The sequence below is a fragment of the Protomyctophum parallelum genome (genome assembly GCF_964188405.1).
Source record: "Protomyctophum parallelum genome assembly, chromosome: 1".
In the NCBI taxonomy this organism is placed as follows: domain Eukaryota; kingdom Metazoa; phylum Chordata; class Actinopteri; order Myctophiformes; family Myctophidae; genus Protomyctophum; species Protomyctophum parallelum.
The window spans coordinates 16,338,069-16,348,533 of record NC_139697.1 but is presented as its reverse complement, the minus strand read 5'-3'; positions in this window follow the sequence as shown (position 1 = coordinate 16,348,533).

Here is a 10,465-nt window from a genome sequence, read left to right as displayed (position 1 = left end):
GAAAAACGAGGTTAATTATTTTTTTCAGAATTTCAAAAACGATGGGCTATAACCCATGTTTTTTTTTATTTTGAATTTTTTTCAAATCCTCAAAAATGATGAAAAACGGCGTGCTATAGTATGCCGTACGGTAGGGGCTATAGCCCATGTTCAAAAATGATGAAAAACGAGGTTAAATATTTGTTTTTCAAAATTCAAAAAAACGATGGGCTATAACCCATGTTTTTTTTTGTTTTGTTTTTTTTTCAAATCCTCAAAAATGATGAAAAACGAGGTTAAATATTTTTTTTCAAAATTTAAAAAAACGATGGGCTATAACCCATGTTTTATTTTTTTTTCAAATCCTCAAAAATGATGAAAAACGGCGTGCTATAGTATGCCGTACGGTAGGGGCTATAGCCCATGTTCAAAAATGATGAAAAACGAGGTTAAATATTTTTTTCAAAATTTCAAAAAACGATGGGCTATAACCCATGTTTTTTTAATTTAGATTTTTTTTTTCAAATCCTCAAAAATGATGAAAAACGGCGTGCTATAGTATGCCGTACGGTAGGGGCTATAGCCCATGTTCAAAAATGATGAAAAACGATTTTTTTTTTCTTTTTTTTCAAAAATTAAAAAAACGATGTTCTATAACCCATGTTTTTGAAATTTTGATTTTTTTTTTAAATCCTCAAAAATGATGAAAAACTGCGTGCTATAGTATGCTGTACGGTAGGGGCTATAGCCCAAGTTCAAAAATGATGAAAAACGAGGATTTTTTAATCCTGTAATATAACTGTAGGGAGGGAACACAGTAAGGAACCTGGGGGTTATCTATGAAAAGGCAACACAATGAGCAGAAAATAAACCATGGAAATACAACAAATTGAGCAGAGCACCGCAGGGACTTGAACCCTGTTCTGGAAAACCAGGAAGTACCACACCAGTGCCTTGGTTTTTGTTTTGTTGTAATTTACAGGTCCAACTCGAATAAAACTAAAAACTCTAATAAAACTAAAAACTCCAATAAAACTCTAATAAAACTAAAAACTCTAATAAAACTAAAAACTCTAATAAAACTAAATAAAAACGAAATATCCTCTCTCTCTCTCTCTCTCCCTCTCCATCTCTTTCTATCTCCCCCCTCTCCCCTCTCCCCTCTCCCTCCCTCTGTCTCTCTCTTTTCCGTATATAGTTTCCCAAACAAACGATGCCTTCAGGGACTGCAGTTGTTCATAATGATCCAAAACAGTGTGCGTGCGTGCGTGTGTCCGTGCGTGTGAGCGTGCGTGCGCATTAATACCCTGTCTCTGCTGACTTGTACTGTACTGTACTGTCATTATGTCTAAAAAGTAGATCTGGCGCAATAGGACTACGCTATACCAACATTTGATTGGAATTTAGAACACAATGTTCTATACTGCTCTTTACTCCACAACTCCTCAACGGCCCGGCCTGTGGAGTGCTGCAGACAGGAGTAGCTTACCAATGGAATCCACACACAGAAAGGCATGAATCATGCCATTGAAAAGACTTGGGAGGACTCAGGGAGGCATAAATTCATAGTCCGACAGTCCTTAGTCCGACACCCTATCCCAAACCCTAACCGCAACGTATGTCGGAGGCAACCTTAGAGTATACTGTATATTGATAGAGACGGGCATTAACTCATCCATCACAACTAGGGGGCGCAAAAAAGGACCTGAGTGCCAGTTTCTATACATTTTTTTATTATAATTTTTTTGCCCAATGTTATACACTTGTTAAAAAGACAATAAAGACGTCGTTGGCTCTGCGGGAGTATCAAAAAAAGCAGTTAATTAAGTCGTTGGCAGACATTGAAAAGGAAAACGGAAAACGGAAAATCGAGAAAAACGGAAAACGGAAAATCGAGAAAACGGAAAATCAAGAAAACGGAAAACGGAAAATCGAGAAAACAGAAAATCGAGAAAACGGAAAATCGAGAAAACGGAAAAACGGAAAATCGAGAAAACGGAAAACGGAAAATCGAGAAAACGGAAAACGGAAAATCGAGAAAACGGAAAACGGAAAATCGAGAAAACGGAAAATCGAGAAAACGGAAAATCGAGAAAACGGAAAATCGAGAAAACGGAAAATCGAGAAAACGGAAAATCGAGAAAACGGAAAACGGAAAATCGAGAAAACGGAAAATCGAGAAAACGGAAAATCGAGAAAACGGAAAATCGAGAAAACGGAAAACGGAAAATCGAGAAAATGGAAAAACGGAAAATCGAGAAAACGGAAAACGGAAAATCGAGAAAACGGAAAACGGAAAATCGAGAAAACGGAAAACGGAAAATCGAGAAAACGGAAAATCGAGAAAACGGAAAATCGAGAAAAACGGAAAACGGAAAATCGAGAAAACGGAAAATCGAGAAAACGGAAAACGGAAAACGGAAAATCGAGAAAACGGGGAAAATCGAGAAAACGGAAAATCGAGAAAACGGAAAATCGAGAAAACGGAAAACGGAAAATCGAGAAAACAGAAAATCGAGAAAACGGAAAATCGAGAAAACGGAAAATCGAGAAAACGGAAAACGGAAAATCGAGAAAACGGAAAACGGAAAATCGAGAAAACGGGGAAAATCGAGAAAACGGAAAATCGAGAAAACGGAAAACGGAAAATCGAGAAAACGGAAAACGGAAAATCGAGAAAACAGAAAATCGAGAAAACGGAAAACGGAAAATCGAGAAAACGGAAAAACGGAAAATCGAGAAAACGGAAAACGGAAAATCGAGAAAACGGAAAACGGAAAACGGAAAATCGAGAAAACGGGAAAACGGAAAATCGAGAAAACGGGAAAACGGAAAATCGAGAAAACGGAAAATCGAGAAAACGGAAAACGGAAAATCGAGAAAACGGGAAATCGAGAAAACGGAAAATCGAGAAAACGGAAAATCGAGAAAACGGAAAAACGGAATAACGGAATAACGGAAAACGGAAAACGGAAAACGGAAAATCGAGAAAACGGGAAAACGGGAAATCGAGAAAACGGAAAACGGAAAATCGAGAAAACGTAAAACGTAAAACCGTAAAACTCAAAAACGGAAAAACGTAAAACGTAAAACGTAAAACGTAAAACGTAAAACGTAAAACGTAAAAACGTAAAAATTTAAAACTCAAAAACGTAAAACGTAAAAACGTAAAACGTAAAAACGTAAAGCGTAAAAACATAAAAACGTAAAACGTAAAACGTAAAAACGTAAAAACGTAAAACGTAAAACGTAAAACGTAAAACGTAAAACGTAAAACCGTAAAACGTTTATACGGCTATAACCGTACGGCTATAACCCATGTTTTTCGAAATTTTGAAAAATTATGAAAAACTGCGTGCTATAGTATGCCGTACGGTATGGGCCATAGCCCATGGTAAAAAATGATGAAAAACGAGGTTACATTTTTTTTTCAAAAATTCAAAAAACCATGGGCTATAACCCATGTTATTTTTTATAATTTTTTTCTTCAAATCCTCAAAAATGATGAAAAACGGCGTGCTATAGTATGCCGTACGTTATGGGCTATAGCCCATGGTCAAAAATTATGAAAAACGAGGATAAAAAAAAATTCAAAAATTCAAAAAACGATGGGCTATAACCCATGTTTTATTTTATTTTCATTTTTTTCAAATCCTCAAAAATGATGAAAAATGGCGTGCTATAGTCTGCCGTACGGTATGGGCCTTAGCCCATGGTCAAAAATGATGAAAAACTAGGTTACATTTTTTCTTTTTCTTTTTCAAAAAACAATGGGTTATATATAACCCATGTTTTTTTGTTTTTTTAATTTTCTTCAAATCCTCAAAAATGATGAGAAACGGCGTGCTATAGTATGCCGTACGGTATTAGCTATAGCCCATGGTCAAAAATTATGAAAAACGAGGATATATACTTTTTTTTTCAAAAATTCAAAAAACAATGGGCTATAACCCATGTTTGTTTTCTTTTTCTTTTTTTTCAAATCCTCAAAAATGATGAAAAATGGCGTGCTATAGTATGCCGTGCGGTATAGGCCATAGCCGATGGTCAAAAAAGATGAAAAACGAGGTTACATTTTTTTTTCAAAATTTCAAAAAACGATGGGCTATAACCCATGTTGTTTTTAGTTTTTCAAATCTTCAAAATGATGAAAAACGGCGTGCTATAGAATGCCGTACGGTATGGGCCATAGCCCATGGTCAAAAATGATGAAAAACGAGGTTTCAGTTTTTTTTTTCAAAAATTCAAAAAACGATGGGCTATAACCCATGTTTTTTTCTTTTCTTTCAATTTCTTCAAATACTCAAAAATGATGAAAAACGGTGTGCTATAGTATGCCGTATGGTATGCGCCATAGCCCATGGTCAAAAATGATGAAAAACGAGTTTTTTTTTTGTTTTTTTTCAAAAAACGATGGGCTATAACCCATGTTTTTTTTGTTTTTTTTTCAAATCCTCAAAAATGATGAAAAATGGCGTGCTATAGTATGCCGTACGGTATAGGCTATAGCCCATGTTCAAAAATGTTGAAAAACGAGGTTACATTTTTTTTTTCAAAATTTCAAAAAACGATGGGCTATAACCATAGACTGTAAAAAATATGGACAAAGCGTTCCCCGGGTCTAACATGGACGTAAAATGAAGCCTCTTATTCCTGCACTGTAAGTCGCCATCTTTCTAGATCCGTTTGGGCCCAGCTGGCCATTGGCTGCCCAGACAACGAGGCGGGACTTCCCCCCTTCTTCTCCGTTGGTTTTTATTTTGACTCGAGTGGGTGGGGACTCCCGATCACTGTAACGGTAGCCACGCCCGTCAGAACATACGCGACTTTATGGTCATTTATTTTATAAATGGGACCATAATATTCCAAAAAGAATATTATGACATTAGAAATGAGACTTTAAACTAGTGACTGGAAGCAGAAAGTATTCATGACCATGTGTATTAAGGTAATACAGTCTAGGTGAAGTTGGGCCCAAATACATGGACTTCTATGGGGCTATGGGTTTTCTGGGTCCAGTGACAGCGCCACAACAGGCCATTATATGAACTTTCAGGACTTTCAGGCTTCACAAAATATCTGTCTGACTGCCCCCCTGGCTATAACCCATGTTTTTTTCTTTTTTTCAAATCCTCAAAATGATGAAAAACGGCGTGCTATAGTATGCCGTACGGTATGGGCCATAGCCCATGGTCAAAAATGATGAAAAACAAGGTTACTTTTTTTTTTTTTTTTTCAAAACACGATGGGCTATAACCCATGTTTTTTTGTTTTTTTTAATTTTCTTCAAATCCTCAAAAATGATGAGAAACGGCGTGCTATAGTATGCCGTACGGTATTAGCTATAGCCCATGGTCAAAAATGATGAAAAATGAAGTTAATTATTTTTTTCAAAAATTAAAAAAACGATGGGCTATAACCCATGTTTTTTTTTTTTTTTTCATTTTCTTCAAATCCTCAAAAATGATGAAAAACGGCGTGCTATAGTATGCCGTACGGTATGGGCTATAATATAGCCCATGGTCAAAAATTATGAAAAACGAGGATATATATATTTTTTCAAAAATTCAAAAAACGATGGGCTATAACCCATGTTTGTTTTCTTTTTCATTTTTTTCAAATCCTCAAAAATGATGAAAAACGGCGTGCTATAGTATGCCGTGGGGTATGGGGCCATAGCCGATGGTCAAAAATGATGTAAAACGAGGATAATTCTTTTTTTCAAAAATTCAAAAAAACGATGGGGTATAACCCATGTTTGTTTTTTTGGTTTTTTTTAATCCTCAAAAATGATGAAAAACGGCGTGCTATAGTATGCCGTACGGTATGGGCTATAGCTAGCCCAATTGGATCGGCTATTCACTACTGTATTAATTGTGATTTTAATAATGAAATGGGTATGGTGGTTCGGGAGGGACATACAAGTGTCCCACCCGACCGCAGCAATATTTGGTATTAGTGAATGAAATGTATCATTTATTAAATAATCATCATATCAAAAACACGAGAGCCAGCAACACATTGTAGTATTTTATTATGCTCCTGATAGGACGCGCAGATCTCCATAATGTCCAGCAGATGGCAGTGCAGGACCACAAGGCAGATGTATCGAGCAGAATATTATGTTTTGAATAATATTTCACTGATGCAATTATTAGCAACGGTGCTCTTTGGATCCAATGATTTATAAGGCCAAATACAAAAACAATATTCAGATTCAAATTCAAGTACAAATGCAATGTTTAGATGAAGACAAAAACAAACGTGTTTATGTGCAGTGGAAATGTGTCACAAAACATAAATATGGTAGGCCTATACAACATTATGTGCACAGAATAATTAGTGACCAGATTTGACTGAGAGCCTGCCATCGTGCAACCTCCAGCTTTTCACCAGAGGAGAAAAACTGAATTTATTTATCCAAAATTAGTTAATAGCTCAGGCAGACTATTCACTAACTAGAGCATGTCTGAAATAAATATTAGAGCTGAAATTGACATGTAAAGATGAAATAAATGTTTAAACATGTGGTAGGTGTAATGTTAGAGTCCACAGAAGTGAACCTTTCAAGCCTGTTTTCTCAACTCGCTGTTTTCTGCAAGACATTACTCTATGAGCCATATCTCCAGAACTGGTGGGTCAAACTGAACAACCAATATATATAGCGTACAAATGCCCTTCCTTTTCACATGTGTCGTATAATTCCATGAACCAAAAGGTACTATTATCAACAAGTCAGTAGACTGTCTCATCAGACTACTTTGAGATACATGGATTCCTCTGTAAACTCAGAGGAATGTGTTTACATTTCACACCAGGATCCGAAGCTATTGTTCTCACTATGTTTGAAGCTCGCTACCATGGAGTCACCAGCTGCCCATTTCTCCACTTTGTCACTAAAACTCTTACTGATTTAAAACTAGTCCACAGCTAAACTCAAAGAAGGATTTTCAACAATCGGTCATGAAACTATTAATAGTGAGTGCAACCTGTACTGATTTAAAAGGTAGCCTACTATGAGACTATAAGATTATAGTGTTCGTTACTGGGTCAAACTGTTTTAATTCACTTCTTCTGTTCTGTTCCATTTCAGTTCCGTTATATTTAACTATGTTCATTAGAGTGTTCAGTTTCATCTAGGACCGGTTATGTTTTAACTACAATTTGTCATTATATCTTTAAAGTAGAATCTGTTGCTTTAGTGCAAAGTTAGAACTAATCCTAGTGTCTCTGCCAGAGAGGCCCGCCTCTGTAAACCTGTATGAGCTAGTAGCCCAGATTTCATTGGTCGAAAGAGTCAGGAAGTGCCTAGTTCATCTACTGGAGAGGAGGGATCAGATCTGTAGTATATAACACCTTGTATTTCTTGTGAACGAGGCTGTTCGAACGAGTCTTCATTTGGCTCCCACTAGGCTGGTTGGAACAGACGATCGGCATGTACCTTTGAGACATGCTTGCTTTGTAGCGATTGAATCTCTTGTGTTTTACCAAATAAACGCTGACATCCGGAGAAACCTTTGTCCTGCCTTTCTTCTTCACTCCTCATGCGGACGACACACACATCGGTGATTTTATACAACACATGCAATATAGCCTATGGTTCTATGTTCTTTCCACATACACAAGTAGGACGCGCAAACGCGGGAAGCGAACGCAGCTCGTTTGTGTGTGTGTGCGCGTGTGCGTGCTACAGCTGCGCCCTCTGGTGGCGGGCGGGTGGTGTCACAGCGGGACAGACACACAGACACAGACAAGACACGATCTGCAGGGTCTCATAGTTAGTGCTCACTGAGTTCGCAATGACCATATTTCTTACGTCATCATTGAGAGCTAGTCATACATATACTATATATATAATTAGTAAGTTGATTAGCGGTATACTGTGGTTACTTTGCGTCAAAAACCGTCCCAGCCAACCCGCCACTTTTGATGCGTATGCAAATAAAACAGCAAATTTGTGCCTGATTTGCTGGGACCAGATTACATACATGACCATATTTCTTACGTCATCACTGAGAGCTAGTCATACATATACACACCATGTACTCTGGTCCCAGCAAATCAGGCACAAATTTGCTGTTTTATTTGCATACGCATCAAAAGTGGCGGGTTGGCTGGGACGGTGCATACGGACCGGGCGAAAATATTACTTGCGCAAGTAATAATGAACCTTGATATTAATTAAAGGGTTGAAATACGGATACGACTCAGGTCCAGTTTACAAAGTCTATCCAGAAGCTTTAAAGTTGAAGTGGTTAAAGGTCTGTAGATCTCAGTTATGGGGGTCCTTGAAATGATATATATGGCATTAATTTAAGAAAGAAACTGTAGGTTATACGATAACCCTGGTTATTTAACCCAAACGTTTGCGATAGATACGCCGGGTGGCCCTTCCGCTTCTTGGTGAGAAGCGGAAGTCGCGGAGGCGTTTTATGCCCCGAGGCCTCAAAGGTACAGGCCTTGTGAGTGTATGGAAAGATTTTTCTGTAAATAAGAACAATTGGGATGTTCTCATATGCGTATCTAGAAGCAAATGTTGAAAGGTTAAAAATAACATAAAATGCTGAAATATGGAGATACAAAGTTAATGCCCGACGACAGTGTGAAAGAAAGCAATCAGTACATGGTCCTTAAATCTTTAATGTAAACAGCAGTTTGAGAAAAAAAAAACCTAAAGACAAACATCTGAAGGCATTAAATAGGGACGGGAAAAAATATAAGCTATATAATTATACGAAATCATACTAGAAACATCCATGATCTGCTTTTAAATTAAATTTAAAGAAAAACAAAATGAACAAGAAAAGAAAACAATAATTATAAACCTTCAATTTTGTGGCCATATATTCCGGAACACAATAAGAAAAATAACTTTCCCTTTTTACCCGATCTATAATACTGACGACTCGGCAGTTGGCAGTATATCAACAATTTAAGAAAACACTCGATTCCATCTTACAAAATGACAAGCGAACAAAAAAAAACAAAACAAAAGGACAACAAAAAAAAGAAAGCTCAAATATTGCTTCGGAATGTCGTGTACAGCAGTCAATACGAGGGGAGATTATCATAATGAGGAAGGGAGAGTGCATGTGTGTGTGTGTGTGTGCGCGTGTGTGCGTTTCGTTATATGGTGATGATTTTTACAGGTTTTGTTTATTATTATTATTTTGGCAAAGCCAGTGTGTACGTAACGTATACGTGTGTACAATAACGCACAAAGCAGCTGTTTTGTGCGACAATATTATCAACATTTCAGGAGACATGTCTGCAGTCTTTTCCCTGTTTATTCCAGCATCGGTTCTCAAAGTGGGGTCCGGGGACCCCCGTGGACCCCCGGGAACCCCCCCCCCCCTCCCCACGGGTTCTCCCCGAAGAAGTCCCACAATCATTTTAACCTCTTTATCCATTTATAAGTCGGCTATTCAAATATAGCAGATCTACAAGCTCGAGGGTTTGTGCTCATGAGCACAAACCCCTTTTCAGATGAGAGGGCCTGCAGTTACACATTCTTTTGGGCATCCTTGTTGTTGGCATGAGTTTGAGAAGAACTACTAATTTAGAAGGTATTTGTAGAATGGTTTAACAGTCTATAGGGTGTAAGCACTGGACATCGTGGGGATATAGGAGGATCCAATAGGGAGGCACGGAAACATCTCAAAAGGTTCTACGGGTTCTGCTGTACGAAATAATCCGTACGGACGAGAGGAGATGAATCCTGACAGTTTTCTGTCAGGATTTTTTGCGCCACATTTTCACGATTTTTTCAGACCTATACAAAAAGCAGACCTACAAGCTCGTAGCGCGCCACTCGGTGGCGCGCTACGAGCTTGCAGGTCTGCTTTTTGTAGGTCTCGATTTTGAAAATCGAAGAACGATTTGACATAGAAACATAGCTTTTTCAGAAAACTGTCAGGATGTAGAAGACATTTTTAGAATCTGATCTCAGGTCAAAATGCGTTAATTCAATGTTTTTGGACCCTATATTAACTATACTTGAGCCCGGTTTGAGAACCAATGGTGTAACAAACAAAAAAAGTGTGTATAGTACTTTGTGTAAATGCTCTCTCAAAATCACCCCGTTTCTCTATCTGCATGCGTCCTTTTCGGGAAGACCATCTAAGCTGCCGCAAAAGAAATAAGTGTGTGAAGACTTACAAGAAAACTGCCAGAGAGATGAAGACTTACAGCAAAGAAAAACAAACAAACACTCCCCATTACTTCCCCTACCCCCCCATATCCCTTCCACAAAAAAAGCCTGAGGGACTAACGAAATAAACATAAAAACTAAAATTTAGGACAACCAGAGAAAACAAAAAAAGCTGAAATCAAACAGAATTTCTAAGCAGTTCTACTTTATTTATTAAATTGTTTTTTTTCTTCTTCTTCTTTTCTACGTCGACCGTCAAAGCGAGCGAAACGACAACAGCAGGCGACCTCAGGCGAACGAGGCGAGGAGCGAAGAGGAGGAGGAGGAGGAGGAAGA